At 36.2% G+C, this 15,120-nt stretch overlaps 1 protein-coding gene and 1 non-coding gene across 3 annotated transcripts in view; one reads left to right on the forward strand and one right to left on the reverse strand.

Moving 5' to 3' along the window:
* The window catches only part of IL1RAPL1 (interleukin 1 receptor accessory protein like 1), a 1,374,783-nt gene that overhangs the window by 90,276 nt on the left and 1,269,387 nt on the right, over nt 1-15,120 (forward strand). The gene's annotated exons all lie outside the window — the stretch shown is intronic.
* LOC112655972 (U6 spliceosomal RNA) lies at nt 3,470-3,571 on the reverse strand. Its single transcript, XR_003133999.1, has one exon. It is a non-coding gene; the product is annotated as a U6 spliceosomal RNA (small nuclear RNA).

The following is a 15,120-nucleotide window of genomic DNA, read 5'->3' on the forward strand; positions in this document are numbered from 1 at the left end:
TTAATGCCCATCCCCCAACAACCTCATCCTCCCTACCCACTTCCCCTCCAGCACCCCTCAGCTTGTTTCCCATACTTAAGAGTCTCTTATGTTTGCCTCCCTCTCTGTTTTTATCTTGCTTTATTTTTCTTTCCCTTCCCCTATGCTGTTTGGTTTCTTAAATACCACATATGAGTGAAATCATATGGTACTTATCTTCCTTTGACTGACTTTCTTGACATAATACACTCTAGCTCTCTCCGTGTCTTTGCAAATGGCAAATTTTCATTCTTTTTGATCACTGAGTAATATTCTATTGTGTGTTCATTACACATACCATATCTTTTTTGTCCGTTCATCTGTTGATGGATACATGGGCTTTTTCCATATTTTTGGCTATTGTGGACATTGCTGCTATAAACATTGGGGTGCAGGTACCCCTTCAAATCACTATTTTTGTATCCTTTGGAGAAATACATAGTAGTGGAATTTCAGGGTCCTAGAGGAATTCTCTTTTTAATTCTTTGAGGAACCTCCATGCTGTTCTACAGAGTGGCTGCATCACTTTGCCTTCCCACTAACAGTGTAAGAGATTTCCTCATTCGCCAAACCCTTGACAATATCTGTTGTTTCCTGAGTTGTTCATTTCAGTCATTCTGATTGGTGTGACATAGTATCTAATTGTGGTTTTGATTTGTATTTCCCTGATGCCAAGTGATGTTGAGCATCTTTTCATGTCTGTGGCCGTTTGTAGGTATTCTTTGGAAAAATGTCTCTTCATGTCTTCTGCCCGTTTCTTGACTGGATATTTTGAGTTTTGGGTGTTGAGTTTCTTTTTTTTTTTAAGATTTTATTTATTTATTTGACAGAGAACAAGCAGGGGGAGCAGCAGGCAGAGGGAGGGGGAGATGCAGCTTCCCTGCTGAAGAGGTAGCCCAATGTGGGGCTCAATCCCAGGACCCCAGGATCATGACTCGAGCTGAAGGTAGATGCTTAACCAACTGAGCCACTCAGGTGCCCTGGGTGATGAGTTGCATAAGTTCTTTATAGATCTTGTGTACTGGCCCTTTATCTAATGTGTCATTTGCGAGTATCTTCCCCCATTCCATAGGTTGCCTTTTAGTTTTGTTGATGGTTTCCTTTGCTGTGCAAAAGATTTTAATCCAGATGAAGTCACGGTAGTTCATTTTTGCTTTTGTTTCCCTTGTCTCCAGAGACGTGTCTGGCAAGAAGTTACTATGGCCAAGGACAAAGAGGTTGTTGCCTCTGTTCTTCTCTAGGATTTTTATTGTTTCCTGTCTCATTTAGGTCTTTAATCATTTTAAATTTATTTTTGTTTATGGTGTAAGAAGGTGGTCCAATTTCATTCTTCTGCATGTGGCTGTCCAATTTTCCCAACACCATTTGTTGAAGAGACTGTCTTTTTCCCATTGGATATTCTTTTTTGTCAATTTATCTTTGTTGAAGATAAGTTGACCATAGAGTTAAGGGTCCATTTCTGGGTTTTCTGTTCTTTTCCATTGATCTGTGTGTCTGTTTTTGTGCCCATACCATGCTGTCTTATTACAGCTTTGTAATACAGCTTAAAGTTGGAATTGTGATGCCTTCTGCTTAAGTTTTCTTTTTCAACATTGCTTTGGCTATTTGAGGTCTTTTCTGGTTCCATACAGATTTTAGAATTGTTTGCTCCAGCTCTGTGAAAAATGCTGGTGGTATTTTGTTAGGGATTGCATTAAATGTCAGCTGTACCTTTACTATTATATAAACTAAATTGAATTCTAACACTTTGTCTATCTAGAAGATAGCAAGGAAACGGATTTCTTTTTCTGCATTTTGTGAGTTGCTAGAAGCCAAATTATTGGTATAAATGGTATATAATGTCATATGTGATTATTGAACAGTCCATAAATTTAGGATTATTCTTGATGGTAGGAATTATCTTTTATTTATTTTTGGTCCTTAACTATTAGCTAAGTACTTAACACCCCATAGGATTTTAGTAGGGTTTTAATAAATTTGTGATGATTTTAATTATTGAATACCGGCTAAATATTAAGCTTTGAAAAAAAGTGAAAGTTTTAAATTTGTGGTTTTAATTTAATTTCTAAATTAATGAGCACAATTGTTATTAACTTATTTTTAAATGAGACATTTCATGAGTTCCCAAAGGCTCTAGCCTTGTCTCTAAAATGGGGAACAAAACTAAGCTAAATAAAATAGTAGGTAATGGCAGTGCTTTTTACCTTGGGGGACTTAGGGAATTGGTTAGAATAACTAGTTAACTTTCTACCAACTGAACCATGTACTAAACAGTATATTAGCTTTTATGAGACTGTGACTAGTTGACAAAAACCAACTTTTATGACTGGATCAACAATCTTCCTCCTTTAAATTATGACATACACTGTTTTACTTTGTTCGTGAAAAACCCGAGCTGCCTTTTTAGCTCCAGAATCCAGTCAATCCCATCAATCCCCATGTTGCATTTAGTTGTTTAGGCTGATATTTACTTAGAATTTAGAATCATAACACACTTGTGCTTATACATAGCAACAATGTACCAGTAGGTAATACTTAACAAATTATTTCCCAATTTATTGAACTAGGCTGAGTTTAAATTATCGAATGAGCCTACCTGTGAACCTCCTTTGGGTCTACTTTTAGATGTTCTATGTGAAGAAGGTAAGCAAACAAAAAACTACTTTATTTCATTGGTTCTAAGCATACATATAGCATGTCTGAAACTTTGAAAAAAATCTGTGATGTGTCTTAGTAGCCTTTCATTTTTTTTTTTTTTTGTCTTACTGGTACACAGTAGATGGTGGTTTGTCGAACATTCATACGCAAGTTATTTTTCATGAAATCTGGTCATTTAGGTGACTCTAAGCAGAAGCATTTTCCATTCTGACATGCATAATTTTTAAGGAATGTTTACAAACATAGAATTTAGAACTTCTTCCTACATAAGATTTTCTTCATTGATGTAATTTTATTTTTAAAGTATGGCTATGAATAAGACTGAGATGCAAGCGAACCAGCTGATGTGACATTCAGAGAATGCATTTGATAGAGTTAAATAGATGCAGTGGGATCCTGACAGTAACAGTAATGGAGATTTCTTACATAGTTTACATTGGTCTTGGTGAACCTCACTTATCCTACAGCAATTGGTTTTTTGAACTGAATTGACCAAATTAACTGACTATGCATGGCCTGAAAGTTCTGTGGATCAGGACTGTCGATTCTATCTATATACCAACTCTGCCTTCCTTGATCGTACATCCTCAATAAGTCTATAACATGTTGAAGTAAACAAAAACACATTTTCATGAGTTAAAGTTTTTATTCTAGGAAAGTATTTAAAGATATTTAAATTCTAAATAATTTTTATTTTAATTAAAGATAAACAGTGAAGGAAAATCACTAGAATTGATTTTTGCCCAATTGTTGTAGCTTCCTTCTAGACCCCCAAAGAGACAGCTCTTTCCTTTAAGCCTTTATAATTTTCTCTAGAGAGATTTCTTGCGCAGGGGCCATGCTAATCTTCTCTGTATCGTTCCAATTTTAGTATATGTGCTGCCGAAGCGAGCACTCTAGAGAGATTTCTAAGCCAAGCAAAACTGAAAATACTGGTCGTCATTTGTGATTGCCATACTAAGACTACAGTGTGAACACTTGGAAAAGAAAATGCATCTGGACAGTTGGTTAGCTGTAGAACCTCTCCCCTTGTGCCAGACAACACCCACAGACAACACAACAGACAACAGCATAAAAAATAATGCTGTTTACTATAGTAGAAGATGATCAAAATTATTTTCAGCTTTTAATAAACACCTCAATAGCCTTAGGAAAATTTGATATACTACTTTGTCATTTAAAAAATATAATTATGTTGCATTAATTATCTAATGAAAATGGAGTTACTAATTTTATTTTTATTTTTATTTTCTCAGATATTTGAATATGCTTAATTTTATTCTTTTTTTTTATTGGAGTTCAATTTGCCAACATATAGCATGACACCCAGTGCTCATCCCATCGAGTGCCCTCCTCAGTGCCCATCACCCAGTCACCCCCACCCCCCGCCCACCTCCCTTTCCACCACCCTTTGTTCGTTTCCCAGAGTTAGGAGTCTTTCATGTTCTGTCTCCCTTTCTGATATTTCCCACACATTTTTTCTCCTTTCCCCTTTATTCCCTTTCACTATTTTTTATATTCCCCAAATGAATGAGACCATATAATGTTTGTCCTTCTCTGATTGATTTACTTCACTCAGCAAAATACCCTCCAGTTCCACGTTGAAGCAAATGGTGGGTATTTGTCATTTCTAATGGCTGAGTAATATTCCATTGTATACCTAGACCACATCTTCTTTATCCAGTCATCTTTCGATGGACACTGAGGCTCAAAGAGTTAAAAATAGACCTGCCCTACGACCCAGCAATTGCACTGCTGGGGATTTACCCCAAAGATACAGATGTAATCAAATGCCGTGACACCTGCACCCCGATGTTTCTAGCAGCAATGTCCACAATAGCCAAACTGTGGAAGGAGCCTCGGTGTCCATCGAGTTACTCATTTTAAATGTTAAGGAAGTTTTTTGACTCTGAGTAATTTCTCTGCATGGTTATCCCCCTCCCTTTTGCATCTCTGTCATCTGAATGGCCTTCCAGGGGACAGTAAAAGAGATTGTGTACAAAGCCAGAGTAATTAATAAATAATACTTACTTTTATTTACATCATACATTTATAATTGTAGAATTTAGGAAAGTCTGAGAAATATAAAAGAGCTGTTTATAGGCTGGAATCCCACATTCTCAAATAATAAAATGATTTTCGTTGCAAGTAATTTTAGATTTTATAAGAAAACAGTTGTGCCTGTGGACTTTTTAGGTAATTATAACTCCTTCTTAGGGTTTATAGTCATGTATTTCAAAGAGTATAAGGTCACATATGCCTTTCATTGAAATCAACCTGTAGAGCCTCTATATTCGAGCATAATTATTCTTCTAGTACCTACAAATACCACACAGCTTTTAATTTTTCTTCCCAGAATCATTTTCCAAGTTTTCTGAGACCCCTCTCATTCAGTTTTTACTTAGAGAAACAGTCACAGTAACAGTATTAAAGTTTTATTACATAAGCAAATCTGCTGAATTACAAATGTAGGATATGTCAAAAATAAATTTAAACTCTGGATTTCTGTTTTGAATTCCCTTGGTTTGAAAAGTTGAGATTTTATTGTATTTTGTATTTGTTAGAACAATACCAGCTTTAGCACAGACAAAAAACTTAATGTTCTCTTTGGCCAGCAAACAACTACTTCAACAAAATATAGTAACAGCTATCTATTGCAGGAACTACCCTTCATTTGCACAATATCTATTGTGTTATAATACATCACATATTTATTGAAGTTGACATTATAGATTGCAAGGTGGTTTTTCATCTTATTGCCATCATGACTCTTTGAATTAGGCATCCTTATTTAATTTGTGAAAATAGAAAGTAGGGCTTAATGGGGCTCCATGGCTTGTCAAAAACAATTGTATTTGTACATTATTAGTACTTTAACCCATATTTTCTGATATTTAAAAGTACTACCATTTATGCCACATCAAGCTGCTTATTTGGTGCTTGGAATTGTGACTTTTAACTAAATATAGTCTGTGCAGAATGGACAATAATTAATATTATCCACATGAGAGTAATCTTGCACAGACATTCTGAAGGCAGTTTAAATTTTGGAATTTCAGAAGAAGCTCCTGGCTTTAGAAAAATAGTACTGAAAATAAATTTTTGATTGTCCTGCCCATGGTGTGAAAGTTCTTGACAAAGCTAGGATGTGAACCGCATTCTAGGTGTGATCTACTTTTATTATTTTACATTAGTTGGGATGGGGGAGAAAATAGCCTTAATTATGAATATGTCCTGTATACAAACATAAGACTGGTTGTCTCACATTTAGGTCAGCTCAGCAAATGGTAAATTCAAAAGTGTTTAACAGAGAACAATACATATTAATGGGAGAATGGGAAAGGATTTTGCACCCCCATTAATTTTCCTCACTAAAAATTGTCTAAAATTATTTTTACTGTGGGGCATCTGGGTGGCTCACTTGGTTAAGTGTCAGACTCTTGATTTTGGCTCAAGTCATTATCTCAGGGTTGTGGGATTGAGCCCCGATTCAGGCTCTGTGCTCAGCATCCAAAGTCAGCTTGTCCCTCTCTGCCACCCCCCTCCCAACCCTGTTCCTGGTCTTGCACATCCTTTTCCTCTCTCAAAAAATAAACTATTTATAAAAATAAATTAACTTTTTACTGTTATTTTACCCACTGTGTGAGAAATCAAAAAGTCCTTTAAAATAAATAGGTAAAACATTTCAGACAGTAAGACTTTTCACCTGTACAATTTCTTTTGCCAATGTTATCTAATCAAGCTCTCCTTAAGGGCCTTAATAACAATCTTTATCATACTCTCAAAGGAATTCTACCTTGTAGCTATAAGTAGAATATGTACTTCTGGAGTATGCAACAATTGTCACAGCTAAATGAAACTCTTTGCCTATTCCCCTGACAATCTAGAGGTGGAACATTTGGGTTTGTAATGAAAAATATCTGCAATTTTATGTGCATCAATTTAGTGATCTGGGGGGCTTGGTTTGCGTCCTGGTTTGGTCACCTGTTACGTGTATAGATTTAAACTGCTACAGCAACGCACTATTTGTGTGTAAAACAGGAATTATAGTACCTACCACTTAAAGTTTTGGGAGGGATTTGAGCTAAGGTATGTAACGCACCCAACACTGATTTGGTGTATTCGAGGCATTTGATGAAAAATTACTATTATTATTGTCACCTTCAAAGTATTTCCTTTGCTGCCCTTAAATGCAAATGTGTGCAAAGAGGCATATTAGAAATTAAAAGCTGTACATGAGGTATAAATCTTTCATTTGGATAGTGGCTTCTGTTTTGTATGGTTGCAAAAAAATTATTTGAATAAGAAATTATCTGAAATTATAAGGATTAACTGTAGTATCAGCAACTAACAAGCTGCTCATTGGTAGCTATACTTTTTGACTGAAATGATGGCAACAGAAAATAGTGGAAGGGTGCACAGTTGATGTTCTAGGCACTGTAAATATAAAAATGAAAAGACTAAAAAATGCTTTTATGCAGTAACTTTTTTTGCAACATGGGATCAGTACAGTTTTTTCCATTTATAAGCTGAGTGTTCTGTCCAGACAGCACATTCTGCCTGGTAGAACCACATTTGATCATGATACAAGCATATGGAAATCTAAACAATAGTGTTAAAATCTGCAAATATCTCTTACAGTTAGGTTTAGGTATAAACTTGTAGGTGCATATATTTCTCTTTATAAAAAAAATCAAATACAGAGCAGGTTTTTTTTTTTTTTTTTTTTTTTTTTAGTGAATCACAAATATCAAGTGCTTTAGATTTCACATTAAGGGTGCTTGTTATTCCACCACACCAGCTAGAATTCCAAATAATTGTACTTTAGATGATACTTTATAAAATTTTAATAGAGTGTGTTGGGCATGAGTCTGGAAAAACCTGTTTTCAATAAGCTCATTTTGGGGCTTTCTCCCATTGCGCTCAGTCTCTTCCTCCATCCAGGCTTTACAAAGGAGTTGTTTATATTCTCTCTTCATTTCCTCAAATTTCGACTCAATCCTCAAGTCATATTATTATTATTTTTCAAGTCATATTATTTTGGCCTTTGTCTTCCGTATTTGATGGAAGACTTCTTGCTGAGATTATCATGGCCATATTGTTGCTAAATTCAATGGAAATTTTCATTCCTATTTTCAGTTTTAATGTACTGTGTTGTATTAGTTTCAGGTGTACAGTATAGTAATTCAGCACTTTCATGCATCACCCAGTGCTCATCACAACAAGTGTGCTCCTTAGTCCCCATCACCAGTTTAACCCTTTCCCCCCACCCTTCCCCTCTGGTAACCATCATTCTCTATAATGAAGAGTCTATTTCTGGGGCACTTGAGTATCTCAGTCAGTTAAGTATCTCTTGATTTCAGCTCAGGTCATGATTTCAGGGTCATGATTTTGAGTCCTGTGTTTGACTCCATACTGGGGATGGAGCCTGCTTAAGATTCTCTCGCCCTCTCCCTCACACATATTCTCTCTCTCTCTCTCTCTCTCTGAAAAATATTAAAAAGTGTTTTTTTGTTTCTTTGTTCATTTATTTTGTGTCTTTTTAAAAAAGACTTTATTCATTTTGGAAGAGAGAGGCAGAGCACAAGCAAAGGGGAGAAGCAGAGGGAGAGGGAGAAGCAGATTCCCTAGATGTGGGGATGTGGGGCTCAATTTCAGGACCTGGAGATCATGACCTGAGCTGAAGGCAGATGCTTAACTATCTGAGCCAGCCAGATTCTCCAGTTTTGTTTCTTAAATTCCACAATGAGAGAAAACATATGGTATTTGTGTTTGACCAGTTAATTTCATGTAACATTATATTCTCTAGCTCTATCCATGTCATTGCAAATGGCACGATTTCATTCTTTTTATGGCTGAATACCATTCCATTGTGTATATACACCACATGTTCTTTATCCATTCTTCAGTTGATGGACACTTGGGCTGCTTCCATATCTTGGCTATTGTAAATAATGCTGCTATAAATATAAGGGTGTGTTTATCCCTTTGAATTATTTGAGGTGGATGCTCCACTGAGCCACCCAGGTGCCCCATATTATCTGCATTTAAATTGCTGTTGACACATGATTTACGCGATAATTCCACACTGCATGATTTAGATTATAATCCTACTAGCTTTCAATATCAGTTTTATTAGTGATTACCGGTGAGTCCTTTATAGTTGAAAGGACATCACCCCACTTGAAATTTTTGTATCTCTCAGTATAGGCTAGTTTTTACTGTGTCAGTTTTAAAATTCCCAAACTTCAGTGGCTTAAGAGAAAAAGATTTGTTTCTCACACAGGTTATATGCTATACTTCCTTTGTGAGTTGCCTCTCCTCCATATTGTTCTTACTCTTGGACCCTGGTTGATGGAGAAGTTGTTGTCTGGAATGTTACTGGTTATTAAGACAAAAGAGCATTAGAGAATCTCCCATTGGTAATTAAATGTTCTAAAAGTATCATCTTCCTTGTGCTCTCAACTCATTGACCAGAATTAGTGAATGACCAGACTGTGCCAGTCTTTTGCCTGTTTGCTGAGTCCATTCTTATCCCTTCTCAACCTGGCTTTGGTTTGCAAGGGACCTATTTCCCAAGTTGTCTTTCTCTTTGGCTTCTAAGGTACTTTGGCCATTGGGAGATAGTGATGAGAGAATGGAAGGCGGAAGGAGTAGAGAAACTAGATTATTTCATTCTGTCCTTTCAGTTTTGGAGGGCCTCTCCAGCAGCAGCAGCAGCTTCTCTGTGATTTCAGCTCCTAACAGACAGACATGATGTGGTTCTAGTTGCCACAAGTAGCTTCTGGCATTGGTAATACTTTTTTGTCTTTGATTCTGTGCTTCTGCGGATGTTGGAGAGTTGTCCTCTGATGCTTTCCATCCTTTATTTGGCCTCTCAGCTCTTGAAACTCCTGTGTAAAAAAATTTCCTGCATTAAATTCCCTGTGTTGAAATGTTAAAGTGCTTTCTTTCTTTCTTTTTTTTTTTTTTTGTTATGAGCCCCTGAGTGATAAGCTTGGGTTAGGTTGTTCAATCCTACCATGTACCTGGACAACAGAGAGCTGGAAAGATTTGGTAAACAGCTCTCATGACTGCCATACTACCTTTTTACATTTGACTTGCAATCTTCCTCTTGTGAGGAAGACCTCTCTGCCTAGCTCTGAGACCATACAACAGAACAACTACCTAACCTATATCTGCTTTTGAATGTTTCAAAGGTACAGTGAACTCTACATGTGAAGGTCATAACACATGATCAACTCTAGCAAGTCTCATCTTCCATTGCTTCCTTCAATGAGTAACAGCCTTGTGTGTTGTTAGTCAAGCAAGGGACCTGAGTCATTTTTTTAAACCTTACTCCCTCAGCCTGCATAACCACACTATAACCATAATTATAACCACAGCCAGTAACTATAACCACAACCATAGCTACAGTGTCCTGAATATCTCTCAATTTTCTTTACTTCTTTATGTTTCTACTGCTCTCACCCCAGTCCAAAGCTCCTGCCCTTAACTGGATGATTACAGTAGCACCCTAACCTTGCTATTAGTGTCATATCCTCACAATTAAAGTCAATAGTTTTCAAAGACCTTCAAATAGTTAATACCTTCAGTAGCTTCCAATTGCTCTTAGGGGAAATACAGTACTCCTTAACATTATTTTAGAACACCTGACACCAACTACTTCTTCAGCGTTATCTCCCCCATACTCCGTATCACTCTCTGCACCCTAGCTTCTCTAGCTGCTGTTACTCCTTTACATTTGCCCGTCCTTCTCAACCCCTAATACAACCTCAGGCTTTTGAACATGTAGTTACCTTTGGAATACATTCCTTTTCCTCCACGTTGACCTCTATTTAGTAAGGTTTTTTTCTTTGTTGTCATATCCTCATGCAAGCCTGCCTTGACCACCCTGACTACATCACATACCCTAAGAGGATAATTGTACTAGCTTGTAGGCATTACACTGTAGTAATTATATATATAATGAAAGGACCTGTAAGATAGAAACTACTTAAATTATAGGCATAGAGACTTTCTTAAAAAATAATTTAAATAATCATAGATTTTATCAATTACTATTGCACAGCATAGAGGATAGGAAAACCTTCACATGTAACATTTAAATCAGACAGTGTAACATAAAAAAATGGATAATGAATGCACCATAGTTTGAGAGGATTAAAATACAGTTCATTTAGTAAATACTTTGTGAGAACAGTGTGTGTATATATACACATATATGTGCCTGTAAATATTTCTATTTATGTCTCTGTATTCTTATGTGGAAATTTTTGTCATTCTGTCCATTGCTGTCATTTTTTTCGATTAACTTTTAATATTGTTTAAAACCTTTGTGGTTCAGTTCTTTTAAGTGTTTCTCATTCTCTGGAAAGATAATTCCACTAGAACGCCTTGATCTCTTGCTCCATAGAGGAAAAGTAGAGGAAAGAAAAAGTGTGTGCCTCATTAATGGTACCCCTAACAATGTCTGTCTTTGTGGGGGTGAGAATTGATGTCATTTTTGGCAGCTACACAGCTGACACTGTTCTGTGACATTGAAACATATTCAGCACATGTCTAATAGGAAGCCCTTTTCCAAGCGGTAAACAACCCTTCACAAGGCAGCACTGCCAAAACTATGTTTTGCCATCCAACAGGAAATCAACAGGACAGTCCTTTTCACTTAAAAAAAAAAGTATATGCCTTTAATGATGTGCTATTTTTTAAGCCATCTGCAGATGTGCTGTCCATCCAAATTGCCAGGGTTAAATTGTTGATTTTTAGAAATTGTTGTGATTATGTCATTATGCTTTTGTTATAAAATGTCTCTATTTCATGTAGCAATTAACTCCAGGGAATGTCATCTCAAGGCCCAAACTGATCCTAGCATTTTGATGAAGCTCCGCTTCAGAATGGCAATAAAACACATTTTGCCCATTTGCAGGTATTTCAAGTATCAAATTGGATGAATCTTTTTAATTTTCTTCTACTGAATTGAGTTCAAGTGAATTTGATAGGATTATTAGGGCAGTTTGTGTCTGGAATAACAATGATGACTTACAGAAGGAACCAGCAGGACCAGTGTTACTGACCCAGAGATGCTTCGTATCCTTCATTTGTTAGCTGGAAGCCCTGCTCTCTGATTCAACTGTTGAGTCCTTTCCTATGTATAGCACCCATCTATTTCTCTTTGAAGGCACTAAATGCATTTTCTCAATGAATTTTCAATTATGTAAGACAAGGAATGCTGGTTAAGTAACTGTGTGTACCTGCTGAGGAAATGGATTTCCAAAAATAATTTGTCAGGACTTCTGGGTTACTCCATCTTTCCAACATGGGATTGAATACCTGCCCAGCTACACTTGTTGAACATGTAGTGTTGTCTTTCTGCAGGGAGTCTTGTATAGTGGCATGTTTCTTGCTTTTCCTCTGGAAGCACCTTTCTCAGCTCCATTCCTTTGTAGTCTTTGACTCCTGTTACCCAGGAAACCAGAGAACATTCTCCCTAGCTGCACTTGCCTTCTCATATAGGCCACCGCCAAGCAGCATCTTTGTTTCAGTCCTACAGTATATGTTTTTATTGGACTTTGTCCTTTCTTCTCAGGCCTCAGGAGTTTTGATAATGTTCCTTTTCAATGAGACTGACTAGGTATTTTAATTTCATAAATTAAGCACCACTCTTGTTTTGTTCCACTGAAAATTGACTTAACATATTACTCACTCTGGCCCAATCTACCAGGCAGGCATGAGGTTATTGCTTCCTAAGCCAACTTCTAATTTAAAAAATATGAAGATTTCACAGGTCAACACATAGACAGTGTGAACTGAGGAGCTTTTAGCATATTAATTGGAGTCTGAAGAATTCACTGCAGTTGATGAAAATTGTGCTAATTATCTAAGATTAATGGAGGGTACAGGTGTACCTTATTTGGACAATTCAAAAAACAAAAAAATTAACATAAAATAGGTATACAATTACTAAAAGTATTGTTACTTGTTACTCATATTATGGGACTTTTTAGTATACTTCATTTCATTCCTGTACTTCTTAACTAATTCAGGAATACCCACATCCTGGTTTAATTGGCTGATTAAGACTGTCTTGCTGGCTAGAAGGCGAAAGGCAAGGAACTTTCTCATTAATCCAAGATTTCCATCAAGAGTCAGTTCTCCCAGGTATTGTAGCTCACTGTTTTGATTTTCTTCAGTTCTGGGTTCTCTGGGTATCCTGCTTACTGGATTCTACTTTTGATCTGCCTGGTTTTAAACCACTGTTTCATCCTGATTTTTGGTGTATGCTTGTCTGTGCATTCCTGTTAGGGTTTTTTTGTTTTTAAATTTATTTTTTATTGGTGTTCAATTTACCAACATACAGAATAACCCCCAGTGTCCGTCACCCATTCACTCCCACCCCCCGCCCTCCTCCCCTTCTACCACCCCTAGTTCGTTTCCCAGAGTTAGCAGTCTTTATGTTCTGTCTCCCTTTCTGATATTTCCCACACATTTCTTCTCCCTTCCCTTATATTCCCTTTCACTATTATTTATATTCCCCAAATGAATGAGAACATATAATGTTAGGTTTTTTTTAACTTGGCTTCCACTTGTGTGTCTCTTGAGTTCTTGGGCTAGTTCTAATGTGAACTCAGTTTTGGCCCCAGTATTCAGCTCTGCCATTGAGATGTCTGTTGATTAACTGAGGTACTCCATATGAACCCTGGCACAGTGTTCTTTCCCATAACATAAAAGCCATTGTCAATTGGGAAACAGATGATAAAGACTCTATTGTTACTATCTTTACTTTTTGCTTCATTATTAATAGTATTGGGCAACACTTTATTAAGCTTTTGCCACATGCTAGACCCTGTGTTGGGAGTTCTGTATGTCTATAATGCCTCATATGAGTCTCGAAGTATTTTATACAGGGGGGCACAGGGAACTTCCCCAAGGTCATAGTTATTAAGTGGAGGGATAAGAATTAGAATCCTGGCAGTCTGACTGCCTAACCCATATTTTTATCCTTGACAGTAATCCACTGTAAATTATACCACATGGCTCTGCTTTTAAATATATAAAACACTTACACTGTAGGGTGCTAACTTTGCCCTGTAAGTTGGAATCTTCAAATTTTTCAAATTTTTAGGTTTTTGTTTGTTTTCTATTTGTCATTTTTGGTTTAGGAATATAAAAAAAATCCAGGATTATGAAAATTCGAACTAAACCATATGTAACTTAATCATCTTCAAAAGTCTGATTTGTAATGGTACATAAGAATAATCACATATAGTCATTCATTCCACAAACTCAGCAACTATTTGCTGTTTACTCTGTGCAAGCAATGATGGAAAGCTGAGAAATCAAGAGTAAATCAAAAGGACCCTCCTTTAATGGCATTTACATATATAAGCTGAACATTGACCCGGCCATGAAGTTAGATATAATTTAGGGAATTTATTGATCCTCAAATTAAACACTGTTAAAAACACACTAGCAATGTGTGTGTGTGTGTGTGTGTATAGTGTTTAATACATTTTATGGCCCTTAATAAATGGTAGTGCTACAAATAATTTGATTAAATATTCTAAAGAGTTTAACAATACTTTAAAGTCTATGACAAAAATGGTAGTATGATTTTCATTGGAAGCTATTTTAAAATTTAACCAAAATATTTTGTTTAATTTCTTAATAGGTATATAATTTTACATAAATACATGACTTTAGTTACAACGTTCTTTTTCCTTTTCCTTGTTTCCTGCTGGGCTCCTCCATCTCAGTTCCTTTCCCCTTTCATGCAAATTAGCCACCCCTTGCAGTGCCCCCCCAACAAAGTCAGAACATATTCATAACGAAGTACGTATCCCTCCAATTCTTCCCTCTATGCTCTTAAATTTTTATTTAAGAATTACAATTTTACTGCTTTTTAGAAAAATTGGATTATGCAATAGTGGCTTTGCCTCATCTTGGTTTTCTCACTCATTAAGTAATAACTCAAGGGACTCTAAAAGTCAGCAGACTTAACCCTAATGTATTTATATTGCTAATAGGTACATAATATTCCATGGTGAAGCAACACAATTTGTGTCATATTTGTTGTAGGCACATTACTTCCAGGCTTTGGCACTACAAATGTTGCTGCAATAAACATCCTTAAATATATGTCCTTAAATTTTGGAATAAATTCCAAAATGTGAGAATGATTGGTTAAAGGATATGAGTCTTTAAAAATTTTAAATAGATGTTGACAGTTTCTTATTTTTTTAAGTTTTTATTTAAATTCCAGTTAGTTAACACAGTGTAATATTAATTTCAGTGATAGTGATACAACACCTGGTGCTCATCACAATTGTATTCCTTAATCCTCATCACCTATTTAACCAGATTGCTTTTATTTATTTATTCTTAAAGATTTTATTTATTTATTTGAGAGAGAGAGAGCTCACAAGCAGGGGGAGTGGCAGGCAG

This window comes from Canis lupus, chromosome X (assembly GCF_003254725.2).
Source record: "Canis lupus dingo isolate Sandy chromosome X, ASM325472v2, whole genome shotgun sequence".
Taxonomy (NCBI): domain Eukaryota; kingdom Metazoa; phylum Chordata; class Mammalia; order Carnivora; family Canidae; genus Canis; species Canis lupus.